Raw genomic sequence first — 23654 nt, 5'->3', positions numbered from 1 at the left:
ATACTTGATAGGATTTCAATTTTCTTAAATTTACCAAGGCTTGATTTGTGATCCAAGATATGATCTATCCTGGAGAATGTTCCATGAGCACTTGAAAAGAATGTGTATTCTGTTCTTTTTGGATGGAATGTCCTATAAATATCAATTAAGTCCATCTTGTTTAATGTATCATTTAAAGCTTGTCTTTCCTTATTTATTTTCATTTTGGATGATCTGTCCATTGGTGAAAGTGGGGTGTTAAAGTCCCCTCCTATGATTGTGTTACTGTTGATGTCCCCTTTTATGGCTGTTAGTATTTGCCTTATGTACTGAGGTGCTCCTATGTTGGGTGCATAAGTATTTACAATTGTTATATCTTCTTCTTGGATCGATCCCTTGATCATTATGTAGTGTCCTTCTTTGTCTCTTGTAATAGTCTTTGTTTTAAAGTCTATTTTGTCTGATATGAGAATTGCTACTCCAGCTTTCTTTTGATTTCCATTTGCATGGAATATCTTTTTCTATCCCCTCACTTTCAGTCTGTATGTTTCCCTAGGTCTGAAGTGGGTCTCTTGTAGACAGCATGTATATGGGTCTTGTTTTTGTATCCATTCAGCCAGTCTATGTCTCTTGGTTGGAGCATTTAATCCATTTACATTTAAGGTAATTATCGATATGTATGCTCCTATTACCATTTTCTTAATTGTTTTGGGTTTGTTATTGTAGGTCTTTTCCTACTCTTGAGTTTCCTGCCTAGAGAAGTTCCTTTACCATTTGTTGTAAAGCTGGTTTGGTGGTGCTGAATTCTCTTAGCTTTTGCTTGTCTGTAAAGGTTTTAATTTCTCCATCAAATCTGAATGAGATCCTTGCTGGGTAGAGTAATCTTGGTTGTAGGTTTTTCTCCTTCATCACTTTAAATATGTCCTGCCACTCCCTTCTGGCTTGCAGAGTTTCTGCTGAAAGATCAGCTGTTAACCTTATGGGGATTCCCTTGTGTGTTATTTATTGTTTTTCCCTTGCTGCTTTTAATATTTTTTCTTTGTATTTAATTTTTGATAGTTTGATTACTATGTGTCTTGGTGTGTTTCTCCTTGGATTTATCCTGTATGGGACTCTCTGTGCTTCCTTGACTTGAATAACTGTTTCCTTTCCCATATTAGGGAAACTGTCAACTATAATCTCTTCAAATATTTTCTCAGTCCCTTTCTTTTTCTTTTCTTCTTCTGGGACCCCTATAATTCGAATGTTGGTGCATTTAATGTTGTCCCAGAGGTCTCTGAGACTGTCCTCAATTCTTTTCATTCTTTTTCCTCTATTCTGCTCTGCAGTAGTTATTTCCACTATTTTGTCTTCCAGGTCACTTATCCGTTCTTCTGCCTCAGTTATTCTGCTATTGATCCCTTCTAGAGAATTTTTCATTTCACTTATCGTGTTGTCCATCACTGTTTGCTTGCTCTTTAGTTCTTCTAGGTCCTTGTTAAACATTTCTTGTATTTTCTCTATTCTATATCCAAGATTTTGGATCATCTTTACTAGCATTATTCTGAATTCTTTTTCAGGTAGATTGCCTATTTCCTCTTCATTTGTTAGGTCTGGTGGGTTTTTGCCTTGCTCCTTCATCTGCTGTGTGTTTCTCTGTCTTCTCAGTTTGCTTATCTTACTGTGTTTGGGGTCTCCTTTTCGCAGGCTGCAGGTGCGCAGTTCCTGTTGTTTTTGGTGTCTGTCCCCAGTGGCTAAGGTTGGTTCATTGGGTTGTGTAGGCTTCCTGATGGAGGGGACTAGTGCCTGTGTTCTGGTGGATGAGGCTGGATCTTGTCTTTCTGGTGGGCAGGTCCACGTCTGGTGACGTGTTTTGGGGTATCTGTGGCCTTATTATGATTTTAGGGAGCCTCTCTACTAATGGATGGGGTTGTGTTCTTGTCTTGCTAGTTGTTTGGCATAGGGTGTCCAGCACTGTAGCTTGTTGGTCGCTGAGTGGAGCTGGGTCTTGGCATTGAGATGGAGATCTGTGGGAGATTTTCACTGTTTGATATTATGTGGAGATGGGAGGTCTCTTGTGGACCAGTGTCCTGAACTTGGCTCTCCCACCTCAGAGGCACAGTCCTGATGCCTGGCTGGAGCACCAAGAGCCTTTCATCCACACGGCTCAGAATAAAAGGGAAAAAAATGGAAAGAAAGAAAGAAAGAAGATAAAATAAAGTTATTAAAATAAAAATTAATTATTAAGAAAAAATTTTTTAAGTAATAAAAAAAATAAAATAAAATGGACAGACAGAACCCTAGGACAAATGGTAAAAGTAAAGCTATAAAGGCAAAATCACACACAGAAGCATACACATACACACTCACAAAAAGAGGAAAAGGGAAAAAAATATATATATATATAGTTGCTCCCAAAGTCCACCTCCTCAATCTGGGATGATTTGTTGTCTATTCAGGTATTCCACAGATGCAGGTACATCAGTTGATTGTGGAGATTTAATCCGCTGCTCCTGAGGCTGCTGGGAGAGATTTCCCTTTCTCTTCTTTGTTCGCACAGCTCCCGGGGTTCAGCTTTGGGTTTGGCCCCGCCTCTGCATGTAGGTCGACTGAGGGCGTCTGTCCTTCGCTCACACAGGACGGGGTTAAAGGAGCAGCTGCTTCGGGGGCTCTGGCTCACTCAGGCCGGGGGGAAGGAGGGGAACGGAGGAGGCGGGGCGAGCCTGCAGTGGCAGAGGCGTCGTGACGTTGCAGCAGCCCGAGGCGCGCCGCGCGTTCTCCCGGGAAAGTTATCCCTGGATCACGGGAGCCTGGCCGTGGCGGGCTGCACCGGCTCCCGGGAGGGGCGGTGTGGAGAGTGACCTGGGCTCGCACACAGGCTTCTTGGTGGCGGCAGCAGCAGCCTTAGCGTCTCAGGCCCGTCTCTGGGGTCCACGCTGACAGCCGCGGCTCGCGCCCGTTTCTGGAGCTCATTTAGGCAGTGCTCTTAATCCCCTCTCCTCGCGCACCCTGAAACAATGGTCTCTTGCCTCTTCGGCAGCTCCAGACTTTTTCCCGGACTCCCTCCCGGCTAGCTGTGGTGCGCTAACCCCTTCAGGCTGTGTTCACGCCGCCAACCCCAGTCCTCTCCCTGCGATCCGACCGCAGCCCGAGCCTCAGCTCCCAGCCCCGCCCGCCCCGGCGGGGGAGCAGACAAGCCTCTCGGGCTGGTGAGTGCTGCTCGGCGCCGAGCCTCCGTGCGGGAATCTCTCCGCTTTGCCCTCCGCACCCCTGTGGCTGCGCTCTCCTCCGCGGCCCCGAAGCTTCCCCCTCCGCCACCCGCAGTCTCTACCCGCGAAGGGGCTCCTAGTGTGTGGAAACCTTTCCTCCTTCACGGCTCCCTCCCACTGGCGCAGGTCCCGGCCCTATTCTTTGTCTCTGTTTTTTTGGGGTTTTTTTGCCCTACCCAGGTATGTGGGGAGTTTCTTGCCTTTTGGGAGGTCTGAGGTCTTCTGACAGCATTCAGTAGGTGTTCTGTAGGAGTTGTTCCACATGCAGCTGTATTTCTGATGTATTTGTGGGGAGGAAGGTGATCTCCGCGTCTTACTCCTCCGCCATCTTGAAGCTCCTCGCCAGGATTTCAGTATTAACCAGCTGTGGATTTGGACCTCAGGTATGCTCCTTACGGCTGTAAAAACGTGAAAAAGTCATATCACCTCTTTGTGCTTTTTTTCTCATCTGTAAAATAGACCCCAAAATGCTTACCTTTTAAATTATAATGTGAATCAGGTAAGATAGTTGATATTAAGATTTTGCAAGGAGAATTTTCTGAATGTTATTTCACTTCCCGTCATCTAATCCCAATAGGTTAAAAAAAAAAAAAAAGTACATATCTATAGATGTCAAAATATCTCCTACTAGAATTTAACTGAAAAAATATTATATATCAGTTTCAGCCAGTTTAAAAGTGCCATATAGGAATTCACTCAACAATTTATTTAACAATTAAAAACATGTGTCATACTAAGAAGAGACTATTTGTATTAAAGCCAAAGAGTTAATTATCATATACTAATCAGGAGACTGTGCTTGGCTTAAAGATCTAGTACAAAGGAAACTTCTAATGATTGGAGGTTCAGAGGATTGATTAGAGGTTTTAACCCATATCCCTTAATAGATGGTTAGACTTTCATTCTGATTTTGTGGTAGACCCAGGAATCTGCACTTTTTACAAGTTTCCCAGATGATGTTGATACAGACGGCCAATAAGTCACATTCTGAAAAACACTCAAATATGTCATAGATAATCCCCAACTAAACATAAGGTGGCCCCCCAAAATGCAGTGACATTCATTTGGAGTGCAAAAGGGTCCTTAAATTTAATAAATCAACATTTATTAAGTCTTTATTCTGGGAAAGGCAGTCTGCCAAGTGTAATCAAAGATGAGATATTTAAGAATCTGTGCCAACCTTATTCTAACACAGAATAATAAACAAGGACGTGCTAGATAATGTTTTTCATTGTTGATTATGAAATTGTCACATAGGCTAATGCCATTTTGCCCCATTTTAATATCATGTGTTAATGCAAATTTTATTTGCTCCAAGAAAGAGTACAGACGATGCCATTCTAACCAGAAGGAAAGACATTTTCTTACATCTATCAGTGTATTACTACAAATCATCTCTTCCTAATACAAATGATCTCTACTGAATATGGAAACTCAAATTTTGAAAGCACCCACTTTGCAGAGTGTAGGTATATTCATGACTATAACCCTGACATCTTGCTCAAAGAGCAAAAAAAAAAAAAAAATACATTTGGGATCTTTCATCCTGTAACTTCTAGAAGCCCAACATTTTTGTTTCATTTTTTTTCAGACATCTCAGATGGACACAATTGGACTCAATTTATTGCCAAGACAACCCATTTAATTAATCGATCATTATTCTGCCAGACCCACAAAGAATGACATACATGTGGTCTTTCTCTTGAAGAATCTAAGGTGTTATTTTTAAGTGATTTGACTGAGCTCACATGGATCATTACTGAAAAAAATCTGGGCTTGCACCCCAGTCTTTGAACTCTTAATTCTGTGCTCTTGATTGTACGGTCAGAAGTATGGGTTGTGGAATGAGGGTATCACTTGGTTTTATGAAAAGTTGAATCAGGCTAATGGCAGCTGAAAATTTTTCTTGTAATTGTACGTTCAATAAGAGAATTAATGCAGTATATTAAGAATTGTAAAATTAGTTTTAAAGTCATGATTAAATTTCATGAGAGCAAAAACTGATGAAGATAACATTATGATAATGACATCTTATTAAATTGAGTTTTAAAATTCTGATTGAAGGAGGTCTACCAGATGAGAAGATTAGGGAAGATAGGGAAGATAAAATTCCTTCCATCCAAAGTCTCCATAGCTCTGTTTTACAAGATTTATTGTACTTGAAATAAACACATGGATTAAACTATCAAAATGTTTCTTTAGGCTCCGACCTTCTAGATTAACAAACTATCAAAAAATACTTGGATGTGATGTCATAAGAATGTAAGCTAATCTCAAATGCCATCTCACTGTTTAAGGAACTTCCTTCTTCAAAAACAGCTGGAGACATTCAGGAATCCATTGTTTACCCATTCAGCACTTCAAAGCAGCATGAATTCTTTTACATGCTGAATATAAAACATGAGAAATACTTTGCTCTTTCTAGCAGATCAAATTTTCTATCTGAATTGACAGATCAGTAAGTAAATACTTATAAGTCAAACATTTACTTATAAATCAGTTCCAAATGTCATAAGATTACAGAGGATAGGAATTCAGTACAGATTTTAAGAGAGTAGACTCCAGAATCGACTGCTAAGTTCAAATTCTGGCTTTACCACCTACTAGCTGTATGAATTTGGAAAATTTAACTCTCTGTGCCCCATTATCCTTATTTGTAAAAGTGGGGTTTTAGAAATATATGCTTAATTGGGTTATGGGAGAACTGAATTAAATAATATATCTAAATTGCTTTAAAGAGTACCTGGAACATGATTATGCCATATGAGCAAGGTTAACGTTACATATAAAAGGCTTTTTTCAAAAACTTTCAGAAAAGCTAACATAAAGAGTTGTAAAGTGATCAGTGGGAATTTACCAGGAAGTAAAATGGTCAAAATGTTCTAAAATGTGCAAAAGCATGGGACAAGCAAGAGTAATGTCAGAGAATGGAGAACAACTTTGTATGGGGCAAGAATAATAAAGATAGTGAACTCTTTGAAAAGGCAAAAAGAAAGGTTAAGAAGAGACGTGAAAAGCCTTAGCATGCCCTTCAAAAATGTGACTTCAAAGGAATCGTCCTTTCCTTTATTTCAGCAGCAAAATGAGCTTCTGGAGAGCATTGCTAGAGAAGAACATTGCCATATATGGATTTTCCTATCAACCAGATGCTAGAGAACACCAACTGTATTTATACTGGCAATTGCCATATCTTTCCAGTGTTTCCAAAAATTCTTCTAGTTGTATTCTGAAGGTTGGACTGGCTGGAGGGCCAGGGATTGAAAGCAGGGAGACAAATTAAAAATCTCTTGAATTATGTGGGTAAAAACCTAATAATTTTTGTCGGTCAAAAATCACTGAACAGCTAGGACCAAAGTACTAGGACCAAAATTTACTGAATCTGAAATTTTGCCAAGAGTTTTCAGTATAGTCTTTGTTCTGTGGTAAGTATAAACATACATCATAACATGATATTAGGTTGAGATGTGTGTAATTTCCATTTCGTAGATCTTTTAGCATAGAACAGTAATAATTTTATATGATTCATCATAGTAACTTATTTAGTGGGAAACAGTTGAATACATGACTTACGCTTGTGATAAGAAATGCCAAAATAGACTCAAGTGATCTTAAAAAAAATTGACCAATAGACTTGAATTTTCTCATTTGTAATTATTGGATTTAGGAATTATATAGAATTACACTTTATTTACAAAAGAAAGTATGTAATTACATTCTCCTCAGATATATAAATTTTAAAGGAAATTATTTCAAAGATAATTAAATGTGTTAAACATCACTCTTTAAGCTTTTGAGATGAGAAAGTATATTAGTTATGTTCTTCAGATGCCATTTTTTTAGTTCAGTAAACCTGTTTAAGGTGCTGTGATTTTATAGTTTTCAATAAAGATTTAATTAAGCATAAGATCATTAAAACCTGTCCTTGCAAACCTTTCGAAGGGAGAGTTGTTTTCAAACAACTGGATGTTCATAAGCATTGAGATGATGAATAACAAGGATTCGTTCATGTTCTTTTAATTTTACACATAATTGAAAAAAGACCCATTACCTCCAACCTATTCCATTTCTTCTGTGAGATAACTTCCTCCCGGTAACTTTCCTGTTTTTCCCCCTTTCTCATCTGCACTGAGAAGTCCTGAGGTTTTGTATACCAAGCAATGGTCTGGATTAGAATACAAGCGTACTTATGCTGGGATTCAGACTCACCTAGTTCTGTCTGGATGGCATAAGGGGTGTTCTGGGAGATGGCAGGATTAAGGAGGGTGCTGGGAAAGAAATCTAACTTGAGAACAGAGATTTGCCTCAGAAGGCCCTGTCCTGAGTACTGAGCATCAGAATGAAGGGATTGTTATGAGTTTTCTCACGATATTCGAGATCTGGGTCTTAGGTATAAACAGGGAGTAAAATCTCAGAAAAATGTTTGTTAATTATCCGTAGCACAATGATAGTCCCCTCGGGGATGAGTACAACAAAGTGTGACGTAAAATAGGTAAGAGGAATGTTTTGTACTTAGAGAAGAATGTGTCCCAACTAGGGGGCGCTGAGTGGTTGTATGACACTGTAAGCCTGAGCACTGGGGCTCTGGTGGCTTCGTCTTTGACTCTGACCAGCTGTGTTATATTGGGCAACCGACTTAGCCTCTCTGGGCCTCAGTGTCCTCATTCGTAATATGAATAGGATAATAGTGCCAAATTTAGAAAGTTTTTGTGCATGTTAAATGAATTTGCACATGCATGACATTAAGAACAGCACCTGGCACACAGTAAACACTCAATACATTTACAATTATTTGTTATTATTAGCTACAATGAGCCTTTAAGCTTTTGGGTTACAAAAGAAATAGGCAGCACTCCCCTTGGAAAGAGGGAGTAGAATTTTACTATCATAGGACCCAAAGGACTGAGGAACTGACAATACCCCATTAAAGCAAAACTGTAAAATATCAGTAGAAAAATGGTTCATTTTACCCAATAATTGAGATGACTGTCTTCAACCATACACAAAGCAACCCATGGTTATTTTGTAAAAATAATTTGTGAATTAGGGCTTTGGGTTCATTTCAGATAAGCTGTAGATCCTGAACTAATGTTTAAAATCAGAAGCAAAGAAATACAATCTTGTGTCTCCTATAGATGTCCAAAAGTAGTTAAAAACACGGTCTTGTGTTTGCATCCCAAATGTGCTGCTACCTATTATGTGATCAATGTGATCATAGGTAATCTAAATAATTTTCCCTATTTTAATTTCTGGATTTGGTTTCCTCATCAGAAAAAATGGTAAGAATTATGAGAATTTAGCTATTAAGGTTGTTGTGAGGTTTATATAAATATATGAATTGACTTCTAAGTAATTATCATAGTTCCAGGAATAGAGTAAGCATTCCATAATAAATGGTGGCCCCCTTGATAATAATAATTATGATGGAAATGACAGTGATGATGTAAAAAGATGACATCAGACTGGCATAGCCTTGGAAACACAGGTATTATTTATAAGTAAATTCTCTTTAAAATTATATTGGGTGGATACAGTGCTGCTTCTAAAACACTCAGCTACACACAGAGCAGATAATTTATAATTTAAAAAGAGCAATGTCAAGTCTCTGGGAGCTCCCAAAAGGGTAGGGGAGACAAACATATATGCCTCTAACGTGTAGTTTATGGCAGAATATGATTAATTCTATGAAAATGTGGACTTGAAGTACCTTGTGAGCACTGGAGGGAACAAAGACGAATTTCTATGGAATAAACTCTCTAAAGTTGGATGACGGTGAGCTGTGCTTTTAAGGATGAACAGAATTTTCCCAGGTAGTGATGGTCTTTGGCCAAAGCTGAGATTTTCAGAGGTTTAAAACTACATGTGTCTAGGTTTCTGTAACCATTGCCTTTTTTTATCCTATATTGAGCTGTCAGATAAAATACACGTTGTCCAGTTAAATTTGAATTTCAGATAATTTTTAGTATAAGCATGTCCCAAATATTGCATGGGACACATACTAAAAATAATAAATAAATAATTCTGAAAATCACATATAACTGGGCATCCTGTATATTTATTTGTTAAACATGGCAACCCTAAGCAGATACTTTGTGGAGAGAAAGAACATTGAATCAGAAACTTAAAGACCATTTTGTTAAAGCAGAAACTACTATTATTTCTTTGGATGTGCTCAGATCAAACGTTTCCTATCTCTGAGCATCAGTTTCTGTATCTGATGTAGGTTAAGAGATGGTTAAGAGATGGTCTCTAAGTCCTTCTGCAGTTCTCACACTCTGCAGATGTAAATATGATGCTTAGAATTTGGGGTTAACTATTTCTGATATATGACTCTAATACTCATATTGACATTGCATATTCACTATCTCTCACACATAACATTCATTACTTCTTTTAAAGGGTTCCATTGTCTCTTTTTTTTTTTTTTTTTTTTTATTATTTATTTTTGGCTGTGTTGGGTCTTCGTTTCTGTGCGAGGGCTTTCTCCAGTTGCGGCAAGCGGGGGCCACTCTTCATTACGATGCGCGGGCCTCTCACTGTCGCGGCCTCTCTTGTTGCGGAGCACAGGCTCCAGACGCGCAGGCTCAGCAGTTGTGGCTCACGGGCCCAGTTGCTCCACGGCATGTGGGATCCTCCCAGACCAGGGCTCGAACCCGTGTCCCCTGCATTGGCAGGCAGACTCTCAACCACCGCGCCACCAGGGAAGCCCCCTACTTCTTTTATATTATCTATAATTCTGAAAATAAGTTCATTTTTAAAAGTGCAAACTGAGGTTCAGATATTAACAGGTTTGGCCAGAACTATATAGTTAATAAATTTAGAAGTCAGGGTTTAATCCTCTTCTTTTAAATCTCTTCTACTTTTTCACTCTTAACATCCTTGAGCTTTCTCTGAGTTTTCTTTTGGTATTTAAAATGAATTGTTAGTAGAGGATAATAAAGTAGATAAATGTAAAATTAGATATTATATTACTGAAAGAATAATTATTGAAGTGTAATCATAAATTTTCACTAATAATTGTTGAAATGTAATTATAAATTTTCACATTATAAGAGACACTAATGAAAGGCATTTTTATCTTTTTTTTTCCCTTTTGCAGTATCATTGCTGTGATTCTACTTTTAAAATAGGGTTTCAAGGTTTTCTAGGGAAGGAGATTGGTGTCAGAATTTCCAATAAAAGCTTGATTGTGTGATAGATGACCTGTTCAAGTAGTGATATATAGTTTCCAATAATTTTAAAAGCATATTTAGCCCTCATTCCACTGTACTTATTACATAGATTTTATTTGAAATTTTGCAAAAGTGCTGCCCAATCATTCTTTGTACTTAAGCTGAAGGGGAAAGCTGCAAGTTTCACTAAAGCATGACACTTCGAGCACATATTCACTATATATATATATATTTTTTTTTTTTCACATTTTTCCTTGGACACTTAACAGGTCAGTAGGCAAGATATTATACAAACAGAGTATTTTAGTGTAATGCAAGTGTTTAGAAGCAGATTGATGTCTGCCTTCATAAATTAGGAATTAGGCAATGACAAAAACAACAATGAAGCAGCACTTCGTTTTCAGTTGAGAGCTGGAAGAATGACAGCCAGCAGGGTACTCCACATAACTTCAACAATTATCAAGAAACTTCATGGCACGCGCTTGGTGATACAATTAAATACCATGGTCATGAACAGCATGGCTTCGTTTGGGTCTTGAGTGGGGTGAAGCACATGAGTATGGTTTTCTTTCCAGTTGAAAAAGCCTAAAGAGGGAACTATCTGCAGGAAGACAAAGTAGTGCCTCGAAGTACAAGAGGAGCAAATTTCCTTTTCCTAATTGTTCAGCCTTCTCACTCCAGTGAGTAATGGGCACAGACAACTATGATTACCAATTTGTCCTGAGCTCAAATAAAGGTGAGATTCAGAACAACTTTGGAGGATGAGTAGATGCACTGAGAAGCCCCATAGTATGTTTTTCCAAATATTCGGTGAGGTGGTATGCTGACTTATGGTGCTGTGGGTGCGGTGTGGGTGGTTCATGCCCTATACTAAACCCGGGAACAGCAAACCATGGCCCTCGGGCATACCCTCCTGCTGGCTGCTTTTGAATGACCCATGAACCAAGAATTTTTTACATTTTTATATACCTAAGAACAATCAAAATAATAACAACAGTTATATGAAATGAAAATTTCATTGGCCCTAAATAAAGTTTTCTCGAAACACAGCCACACATTCACTTATATATCTCTGGATGCTTTTATACTATAGCATCAGAAATGAATAGATACGACAGCCTAAAATATTTACTATTTACTATTAGCCCTTTAGGGAAAAAAAAGTCTGCAACTCCAGTACTGAACATTGAATTAATGCTGTTTTATGATAACTGGAAATAACATATCTTTTGGTATTATCACTTTTCTGTTTTTCAGGTATTCTTAGGAATGGTAGATGAAGAGAGGAAATGGCATGAAACAAGTAGCCTACACAATGACTTGTATTTACTTAAATAATGATTTAGTTGTGTGATAAACAAGAAGAGGGAAATCACCCAGCTTGGAGGATTGGGATAACAGAGAATCAATCTTGGATGCCCCCAAAGGGCAGGTTGTCTTGATAGCTGTAATCAGAGCTGGGGTGAAATTTGGGCGTTCCTTTTTTTTTTTTAATTTTATTTTATTAATTTTTTTATATAGCAGGTTCTTATTAGTTATCTATTTTATACATATTAGTGTATACATGTCAATCCCAATCTCCCAATTCATCCCACCACCCCCACCACCCCTGCTGCTTTCCCCGCTTGGTGTCCATACGTTTGTTCTCTACATCTGTGTCTCTATTTCTGCCCTGCAAACCGGTTCATCTGTACCATTTTTCTAGATTCCACATATATGCGTTAATATATAATATTTGTTTTTCTCTTTCTGACTTACTTCACTCTGTTCCTATTTACACTCAATCCATGTACTACAGGCAGGCAGAAGAGATGCCTGGCTCTCAAGGCCCTTCAATGCCATCTCTATTTTGTCTTATCCTTGCCAACCACTCCCCCTCAAGGCTGTGTATGTATGACTGTATCCTCACATCAGTTACAACCCATGATCAGATATCTCCCCAGTGTTGCCAAATCCTTCCACTATGATCATGTGTTTTGTTTTGTTTTTTTCAGCCTCACTGGCTATTAGGTTGGACCATGCAGCTACGTTTGGACCAAAGGTTTATGTGAAAAAGTAAAATTAACTACTTTAATTTCCTTAAAAACAAAGCCATTTTCTCAAACCTTCTCTTTCCCTCTCCCTCTTGTCTGGAAAGTGGAGCTGTTTGGAGAAGCTGGCTTAGATACATTAAAGAAAGACTCATACTGAGGCTAACAGAGTTTCACTATCAGGCTGGGTCTCTGGATGAGAGACCAGAATCTCAGAATTTCATGGAGCAGAATCTCCTTTTCCTACTCCACAGTTTCTGTCATGAGAAAAATAAACCTTCATTTGGTGAGTCATTTGATTTCAGCAACTATTTTAAAACAGCAACAGAGCCAATCTTCTTATGACTAAACTCACCCTACAATATGCACATGCACACACACACACACCACTACACATATATAAAACAAACATTGTAAGCTCCTACTAAGCAGACACTACGTTTTCTATTTTCATCATTGCTACCAAAATGTATGAAACTAAGTTAAGAATCGTATACTTAATAGTAACTTAACAATAGTATCAAATCATCACATTATATACTTTAAACTTATATAATATTATATGTTAATTATATCTCAATATTCCTGGAAAAAAAATAGTATCCATCAGATGAATTGAGACCCTGAGTTAAACAACTCTGTAGGACTTAAGCACACAGAATACAATGAGAATGGCCCTTCCCAAGGGGGTGTAGTGGTATCTCCTTATAATTCCTAGTATCTTCATCATGACCAATTCCACTGCATGCCTTTTAAATACTCTTTTCCCAGTCACCTTATATTTTCATATGTACCTTTGCTTTTGTTACTCATCAATGCAGATACCTCTGCTGTATTGGAGACACATATCTCTAACTGCTTACTAAGCTTCATCACCTTTTAATTTTCACTGAGATCATAAAATCAAAATGTGCAAAACTTAATGTTTCTTTTCCAGATGGACTTATCTCCCTGTATCCTTCACATGAATTAATAAAACCATCTTTCAGTCACCTAATCCACAGGCAGAAACCATTGAGGTAACTTAGACTTTCATTTCCTTTCAACCAATCACCAAGTCCACTGAGTTATCTATTTTCACTGTTTCTCAGATCCCAACTTCCTCTAATTTCTACCTTAGGTTCACTTTTCAGTTGAACTATTGAAACATTTTTTAAATTTTTTTAAACTTTATTACCTTCAGCATCAGTTTACTTTCCACAGAACTATTAGAGACTCTCGTAAAAATATGTACTCAGAATGTCACTGCTTTGCTAAAAAACCCTTCAGTGGTTACCCATGGCCTCTAAACTAATGTGCAATCTCATTTGCATGGCACACTCAAGGAAGTGACATTTGGCCGGACCTATCTATCTAGCCACATCTCTCTTCACTTCCTACTGGCTCTGTTTTCTGAACAACTAATGTTACACTTTTCATGTCTCTTGGTTTTTTGCCAAAACTCCTTCTTCTTTCTAGAATGCCCTCCCTCTTTTGTCTGCTTTATAAATTCTCATTCATCAGATCTCACCTTAAATGTCTCCACTACTAAAATATCTTTCGCTGCAACCCAGGAAAGATGATCACATCTTTTGTGCGCTGATAGCACTTTGCATATAGGTACTTGCTATACAGAAGTTATTTGTGTGAATTTCTTTCTCAGCATTTCATAAGGTCCTTGAGGACAGGTTATATATCTTACTATATCTGTTTCCTGAATATGGCATGTAGTGTCTGATATATCATTGATACTCAGTAAGTGCCTAAAACCCTAGTAAAATCTGAAATCCTTTTCTTCTAGATATTTTGTCTTAAATTATGGTTTTAAAAAATAGAGTAAGTTGTGATATCTCTTCTTATGCAACTTACAGTCTTGGGGAAACATATAATTCATGTTAGTTAGAAACATCTTCGAGAAAATCATAAATGGGTTCTGGGTAATATCACATACACCTATTTTAGCTATGCCAACCACGGTCTAGCCTACTGAGGAAGGAAACTAGTCTCCCCCCGCCCTAGGAAATAGAATCTATGTTAATTACATCATTCAAGCTATCTTCAGATATCTGATAGCTTGTTATGTGGAAGAGAAATGTGTGTTTGTTCTATAAGCATTAAGTAATGTCCAGAACCAATATTGGAAGTTGGGAGAACATAAACTTACCTAGAAATTTTTAATCATCTCAGCTGGACATATTTGGACTAGGCCCCCTCAGAAATCAGTGAAGTATTCAGTAGGATCTGAGTGAGCAAGAATAGAGTAGAATTGGGAATCCCCTGGGGGTCCAGGTGTTAGGGCTTGGCACGTTCACTGCTGGGTCCCTGGTGTGAGCCCTGGTCGGAGAACTAAGGTCCTCCAAGCCCTGCCATGCAGCCAAAAAAGAAAAAAATAGAGTAGGATGGAAGTATCAGATGGGTCACTAGAAGATATTGCCATTCTTATGAATCTCAAAACAATCTAAGATTTAAAGTCACCTTAAAAACGTCAAATAGATTTTTCAAAGGAAAAACACATCTTTATAATAGCTAAGTGACAAAGAATTTGTAGATGTAACTACTATTCATGAAGGTGCCCATTGAAGCATAAAGGCACATTTTTTTAGGTGCAGGTATGTCAGGGCCACCCATGAACTTGAAAATCCTGTTCAGGCTTGTCCTGTACAATCATTTTAAGTGATGCTCTACCTGGTATGAGATTTAATGTAACAGCCAGGCGGAATAGAATATAATCTTATTACGAGAAGCACATATATTTTTGTTGTTATAAAAATACATCATTGGAATTCAATTACACACCAATCACAGGTGTGTTTATGCTAGATTAGCTCAATTTATTTTGGTCACTTTTGCACCTTGGATTTGCACCATTAACTCCTGTCTTAAATATAAAAAAATCTAGTGTCATGATGGCTAAGGATGAGCTGAGAGATCTATTAGAAATCCTTATTTCCTATCATTTATTAAGTTCATTCTCCTTTTTGATGATGCTTTACGTAATACTGTGTTGAGTGTGACGACACTGGTTGCTGTCAGGATAGACTAGCTCAAGATTTCTGTATAATATGAGTGCACTAAAATCCAGGATTCAAAAGAGTATTTTTTATTTTGTTGGTTAAAGTCAAACGATTGATCCAATTCAGTATTCACCTGTTTGGTGAGGCTTTCTTGGACCTCTCACCTACTTCTGGAATGAGTCATTCCCCTTCTCTGAGACCTCCAATGCACTACTAAAATTTTTTGTGATGAATAAACTTTATTTTTTAGAGAGATCCCTCTAGGGTCTAGTCACAGCATCACCTAACCATGGAAGCACAGGTTCCGTACACAGAAGAAAAGGACCATATCCAGGAGCTGCAGGACCTACCCTACAACGTGTAGTGACAGGAGTCAGATAAATATGTATAGGACAGGATTCTGACAGTGTTAAGTGAAAGGGAACATACAGGTGGATAACAGAGACATTGTTAATATGGGGACACTTTCCCCATAGTAAATACTGCGAGGACACATTATTTAGCACCCTGGCTAGACCCCAGGGAGGCTGTGCTACAAGGCACTGCTGAGATGGCTCTTAGAAGCTTAGAGAAGCCATGGCCCCAAAACTAAGTAACATAGAAACAGCAGGATCAGCAAAAAAGATGGTGGAAGAGGGAATCAAAAGGTTTCCACCCATGGAGAATGAACTTCAGTGGAAATTGCCCTCAAGGACAAAACCTATGAAAATGCTATTTTCAGATCCTGATCCTTAGGCAGCACAGGAATGTGATCCCAGAGAGGAAAGAAATAAATGAGGTGACCCTATGTTTGCAGGAACTTAGTGCTTGAAGACAATTTCCAGGCTGCAGTAGGGAAGAAAAACCCAAAGTTTCTCTGAGTTGAGGAGGAAGAGACCTACAATAGGGGAGGTTGAGGGTGGATTAGATTTGCAGGGCAGAGTACTGAAAAAAGGGAAACTGCACAGAGAGCTCCAGAGATCTGCAGAGGATCCTCCTGATTTTTGGTTAGGATACTACTTGCATATAGGAAACATGACCAGAACAGAGTCAACCAAACAACTCTACACAGGATGGGAGGGGAAAAATAGCAATATACTCTTGTAAGGTCGTACAATGTATGTTTAGTGGTATATTATTTGAAGTTGAAGGTGTGTATGATAAATCCAAGAATCGTTCCTATTCATTCCCTGGAAAGATTCTGCCCTCAAACATTTTTATTATTTTCTCCTTACTCCATCATCCTAATTGCAGGCATACTTCACAGCTTTAGGCAGACATAAAAAATAAGGTAGGCGTTAAGGTCATTCTAGTATGTTTATGCTTGGATGGAGGTGGTACACTGCACTGCTTTCTCAGCAAAAGGTTCTTCCTCTCTCTGGATCATAATTTTTCACTGCATTTAAATTTCTTAATAATAGTTAATCTACTGAAATATTACATTAAGAGGAAGTGGGAAATTGAAAGTTAATTCTATTTCAGTAGTATATCTTATTTTTCAAATGTATCTTAGTACATTTTACATTGGATGATCAACAGACTTTAATTTCTTTTGTCTTTCTTTTAAACAACAGACTGTTAGCATTTAAACCCTATATTCCTGGAATGTATTTGAAATTGATCTATCCCATCAGATGGAAAAATTAAGTTATTGACTTTAATTAGGTTTTAGTGAATGTGATTGCTGCTCATAAATCAGAGTTATGTGTAACAATCACATTCTAAATAATAAACTGTTTTATGTTTATGTTTAGTAACATTGAAATTATTCTAAATCACTGTTCTGATAATATATTACAATTTTTCGAAGTCATTTTTATGTTCTTTTTTCCCTATTGCAAAGGTAGCACATTCATTATGGAATAAGCTTTAAGAGCACAAGGTCTAGAGCTAGATTTCCTTGTAAAAATCCTTGCTCTACAACTTCCTCCTATTTTCCTCAATAACTCTGGGCACAATGTTCCTCATTTAAACAAACAAATAATAATAATCCCTAATTTATAGATTTATTTGATAATTACATGGTGTAATACATGTAAGGGCTTAAAATTTGCATACGTGTTTTAAAACACTCAATAAATACTTTTTTGTTATATTTTTTCATGATATAAAATCTGGCAAACATAGATCTAAAAAAGAAGAAAATTTGCTGTATTCTTACCAAATAGAGATAATAATTGCTATTACTTTGTTCTTTCAGGTTGTTTCTCTGATGAATATTTAAATATTTTCTATAATTTAAATGTTTATAAATATTATTGGGATAGGCACTTCTCTAACTTAAAAGCATGGAGACATTTATTATTATTTCCTTAGAAATTAATAGAAATAGAATTCATGGGCATGCCTATTTAAAGATTTTTGGACATGTTTTAAAATACATCCAAAAATGTTACCACAATTCAAATTTCCAATGTAACACATCTACTTCTCTTCACACATTGCCAGCACTTGTATTAATATTTTAAAGAGATTGAATTAAATATTTCACTTAAGTTTGTAGAAAATGAAAATAAAGAGTAATCGTTACAACTGGAATATAGATGGAATATTTGATGAAAGTATTGTTTAGATGTTAAATTTGTTATTATTAAAAAATACTGTTGTTATATACAAAATATCCCTGTTGTTAGCTAATAAACACTGAAGTGTTTAGGGGTAAAGGGTTTGATGTATGCATGTTACTCTCACATGGTCCAGAAAAAAAAATGTTAAGTGATAAATGAAAGTTGAGAGAGAGAGAGAGATTGATAGCAAGTGGTAAAGGAAACAGGGTAAAATGTTATCAATATGTGATTCTGGATATAGAGTGTGCTGTTATCTGAATGTTTGTGTCCTCCTCAAATTCACATGTTGAAATTTTAACCCCAAAGATGATAGTATGTGGAGGTGGGGACTTTGGGAGGTGCTTAGGTCATGAGAGTGGAGCCTTCATAAATGGGATTAGTATTCTTACAAGAGAATCCCCACAGATCCTTAGCCCCTTCCACCACTAAGGACACAGCAAAAAGGCTCTGGCTAAGAACCAGGAAAAGGGCCCTGACCCCACTATGTAGCCATGCTGGTGCCTTGACCTTGGACATCCCAGAACTGTGAGAATTAAATTTTGTTGCTTATAAGCTAACCTGCCTATGACATTTTTATTATAGCAGCCCAAATGGACTAAGACGGGGTATATGGATGCTCTTTGTAATATTCTCATTCTTATAAACTCCATAAATTTCAGATTATTTCCAAATAACCAGTTAAAAATAATTATCACTTATACATTACAGGAAAACAACTAATAAAAACAGCAGTTATTGAATTAGAAAAGAATGGTATTATAAATAACCTGAGTACAACGTGAGTGAAAACAAAACTAGAATAAATCTATCTTGTTGGAGAAATGTTGAGTTTAAAATTAGCAGGAACTATAGATGAGCCACCATCTTCAACATACAACAGAGATAAATTCTTATTATTTATATTTATGGAAGTAATCATCAGAAATTTTAAAAAAATCTTCCTTTAAAGAGTAAGAGGGCTTCCCTGGTGGCGCAGTGGTTGAGAATCCGCCTGCCAATGCAGGGGACACGGGTTCGAGCCCTGGTCTGGGAAGATCCCACATGCCGCGGAGCAACTGGGCCCGTGAGCCACAATTACTGAGCCTGCGCATCTGGAGCCTGTGCTCCGCAACGGGAGAGGCCACGATAGTGAGAGGCCCGCGCGCCGCGATGAAGAGTGGCCCCCGCTTGCCACAACTAGAGAAAGCCCTCGCACAGAAACGAAGACCCAACACAGCCATAAATAAATAAATAAACAAACAAACAAACAAAAAAAGAGTAAGAAAGAAGATGAGGAGGATTTTGTGGAGAAGGATACTCCTGTCCAGCAACAGTTCATCTATATTATTTTATTTCTAGCACATCATTTATTAATTTGAAGGAAACAATTCTAATTTTGGAATTTTACATATGCTAATATCCCTTAGATTGAGCCCCTTTTAAAATGTTGTGATTGTAGAACATATATTTACTTTAATGGATATTTTATACAAGGTTGGGCAGCAAAATAAGAGGATATCAGGTATATTTCAGGAAACCCAAAGAGAATAAATTTAATTAACACTCAGTTTTGATTAAATTACCAAATCAAAGGCTGATATTCCCCTCCCATATCTCTGGGGTCTCCTCTTTTCTGTGAACTTTTACTACATTTTTCTCACTTCTAATCTGGCCTGGCTTTCCTTTTTCAAAAAAGTTTACAGCAACCTTGACTTTATACGGCCTCTAGTCTTAAGTGTTGAAAGGAATCTGTGCTTTAATATGACTCACAGTTTTTCTTTTTCAGAGAGTTTCATTGTGATTTTTAATTTCTTTGACAATGCGAATAATATCTTGATTTATTCGATAATTTTCAAAACTAACTTGACATTTTTCAGTTTGGTGATTGCTGACGTTATTCAGTGAAGGATGGTGTTTTTAAAATAATGAGCTCTTTCAAATTTAAAATATTACTTTAACTGGAGAGTAATTGTTAAAGCATCTAGGTTACCTTTCCCACATATTAATTTATTCAGTGGAATCTACATAATAAATACTCAAAAAGCCAACCTAAACAATCTTGTCCAGTATTCTCTATCTTTGCTAAATAGTGGTTTAAACACACTGAGTCTACTGTGTATCACACTTGATTGTAAATAATGCAGCTTTTGTAGTGTTACCCTTTGCAGAGGCTCATGGGAAGATGTACGTTATTGGATTTGGAGGTCTGTAATTGTGATAAGCATGAAGGTGTTTTAACGTGGATATTAACTTTTGTATGACCAATGCCTATGTTTCACATCAGATATTTTATCTATCAAAGATCATTTTTATAGTGGGCCATGAAAAATATACTTGAATCAAAAAGCTACTATGACATATTAGCAGAAGGTAGGCCTATAATATGTCAATTTATGCTTTATATGATATAATTATACTTGTTTTTAAGGTGATTTAAGATGTTAAAGTTATTTAATCTTACTTTGGTTTATACAGCATGGGGTTAGGCAACAGTACTTGTGCTGACTCATAGCCTCAATATTATGATGTAACTGAAATCATATTTGGGACTTCCAGGCTCAAGACAATGGTAGCTTATGCCTAGGTCTTTTCCTAATAATTCCTCCAAAAAACAATACAAAAACAAGAACAAGATCTACTTTCTCTTCCTTTTTAAAAGTGCTTTTATATTAGGGGTATATCTGTGATATAGGTTGTAAACATTTTCTTCCAGTTTGTCATTTAATTTTAAATTTAAAAAATGTTATGAGAAGAACAGCATTGGATCTGATATGATTGAGTCATTTTTGTGGGTGACCCATTCAACCTCCTATATGTCAGTTGCTTCATCTGTTAACTCCAGTTATCTTTTCCTTATAGCTCATCTCAGCCATATACCTCCATTGTCATATCTTGGAACCAGAGCTATATACACTCTAAACTCTTGGTTTCAAACATCACACTATGAATATCAGCATCGATAGCCCACTTACTCTAGTTATACTAATCTATCAGTTTCTGACTTAATTATGATAGTCATTTATTTACCTATTGTAGTTTTATTTCATTGTTTTAAAAAACGTATCACACCCTTCTCATGTCATCACTCGTCTCCTCTCCTGATTTGGATTCCATAGCTCAGCATTATAATCAATCCCTTTCAAACAGTCTCAACTTTCTTGCCTTTTCTCACCTACAAAACCTGCAACTCTGCTTAAAACTATCTGCTGCATTTGTTTGAATCTCACCTCATATTTATAACCAAAGATTTCATACCATCATTCACAAGACAAACCTCCTGTACTTCCCTAGGACAATTTCTATTCCACTTCCCAAGATATCCTTTTACTTAGTCCACTTTCCTCTAACGTTCAGAAGCACTCCCCAACTCTCAGAGTCAGTCGATGACTTTGCCTTCTAATTTGTAGAGAAAGTAGTCATGATCACCTTAAAATACCTCTTGTCACCACCAGCAATTCCACTGCCCTACTCACATCTGCACATGCATGACCTTCATTTCCTCTTGCTGCAAGAGGACATCTATCTCTACTTTGATCAAAGACAAACCTTCCATTTGCACTATAGAAACCCTATCCCCTCCAAAAGTCTATTGTGTTTTCTTGCATTATAAACCTCCCTGCATCTAGATTTATTATAAATTTAAGGGAAAAAAAGCTTAATATCTTCTATAAGACACAAAACCAAACAGTATTAACGAAACTAAAACACTCCCTTGCTTGACCTCGAACTCTTGCTGTTTACTTCTGTTATCTTCCCAGAAATTTTTTCTTGAAAGATGTTTATTTTTACTGTGCTTTCATCCTAGCTGGGGTGGGGCTAAGCTTCCCACCAGCTCTAGCATATAAATCTCATTTAGCTCAAGCAAATTGTTATTTCCATTTCTCATGCAAATGTTGGATTTTACTCTGACATTTGCTGCAATTCTGATCAGAGACACAGAAAGGGAACTGTGCTTAGATGTCTGGAATATTTTTCCTCAACCAACTTAATTTACCACATAGTCTAATCAGCCTTCAATTCTCATCACTCCACAAAAGCAGCTCTGATTAAGTTACCAATTATATACAGCATGCTAAAGCATAATGGTTAATTCTCTATTGTTATGTTGCTCAAACTATTTACTCATCATTACAATAAAATAAAACATCCTTGAAGGTAGGATATTTTGTGGGGTTTTTTTCAATTTTTATTGAGATGACTGTCACATCATAAGCCTTCGTTTCTTTTTTAATCAATGAGTTAAAGGGGTTATCAGCAACATTGGACATAAATGACCATTCTCTTTTTCCTTAATTTCTAAGGTTTCTTTTTTCTTTTTTTTTAAATTTATTTTATTTATTTATTTATTTTTGGCTGCGTTGGGTTTTCGTTGCTCCATGCAGGGCTTTCTCTAGTTGCGGTGAGCGGGGGCTACTCTTCGTTGTGGTGCGCGGGCTTCTCATTGCGGTGGCTTCTCTTGTTGCAGAGCACGGGCTGTAGGCACGCGGGCTTCAGTAGTTGTGCCACACGAGCTCAGTAGCTGTGGCGCGTGGGCTTAGTTGCTCTGTGGCATGAGGGATCTTCCCAGACCAGAGCTCGAACCCATGTCCCCTGCATTGGCAGGCGGGTTCTTAACCACTGCGCCACCAGGGAAGCCCTCTAAGGTTTCTTTGGTCCTATACTTTTTTGTATGCTTCCTTCTTTATATTTATTGTCTTGTCCTTTATTTTATCTTTTGCAGGCTCCTTCTTTCCTATTACACCTTTCCAATATACATATTTAACTTATGTACAATTGGAAAATCTGTTTTTGAATAATATTATATAGCTCATGTCCTATATTGAAACCTTACAAAAGTATCCTTCAATTTTGACCCCATCTTGTTAAGTGTTATAAACAGTCAATTCATTTTTCTAATTTTTGTTTAAAAGGATCACTTATCTTTTATAGAACTTCAAAATGAAAAATAACACCTTGACATTTACTCATTTATTTACCATTGCTGATAATCTTCATTTTGGTTGGTGTATTTTCACATTTCCCTTTGGCATAATTTTTTCTCTTTTTTAAAGAATTTCCTTTTTAACTTTCAGTGTAGATGAAATCTATTGGCAATTAATTATCTTAACTTTTAGTGGTCTGAAAAAATTTAATTTGTTCCTTCAATTTGGGAAGACATTTTCTCTAAGAATGTAGTTTGAAAGTTTTTATTTTTAAGTATTTAAAGGTATCTCTCCATTTTCTTATGGCTTGCTTGTTTATGAAAATAGTCTGCTGAAAGAATTCTGAAAAAGCCTTATATTTATTCCTTTGTACTTAACATATCTTTTATTCTGTGGAATATATTTTATTATATATATAATAAAATATAAATATATTTATATTTATTTATAAATATATTTATATTTTTTTATATATATATTATTCTGTGGAATATATCTACATATATATTATATATGTATATATAATATATATATAATCACTAGTTTTCAGAAATTTTATTATTGTGAACTTTGTTGTGATTTTTTAAAAATATCTTCTCTTAGAGTTTAGTTTCTTAGAACTTGGGGGTTTATTTTTCATCACATTTGGAAAAAATCTGTCCATTATTTCTTCAAATAATTTTCTGCTTCTATTGTTTGAGACTCCAATTTTATGTATATCATATTACTTTATATTTTCTCATAGGTATTCTATGCCCTCTTATTTTGTTTTTCAGTATTTTACCCTT

The 23654-nt window shown here is 36.8% G+C and overlaps 1 long non-coding RNA gene across 1 annotated transcript; it reads right to left on the bottom strand.

Annotated features, from left to right (window-relative positions):
• Nucleotides 1-10064: 10064 nt before the first annotated feature.
• On the bottom strand, nt 10065-23367 carry LOC309644140. The gene is made up of 2 exons (XR_014254267.1): nt 19214-23367; nt 10065-18906 (listed from the first exon to the last, which is right to left on the bottom strand). It is a non-coding gene; the product is annotated as an uncharacterized lncRNA (long non-coding RNA).
• Between the last annotated feature and the right edge of the window lie 287 nt (nt 23368-23654).

The sequence above is a fragment of the Balaenoptera physalus genome (assembly GCF_965194825.1).
Source record: "Balaenoptera physalus genome assembly, chromosome: 15".
Classification (NCBI taxonomy): domain Eukaryota; kingdom Metazoa; phylum Chordata; class Mammalia; order Artiodactyla; family Balaenopteridae; genus Balaenoptera; species Balaenoptera physalus.
This window is presented reverse-complemented; position numbering and strand designations above follow the sequence as displayed.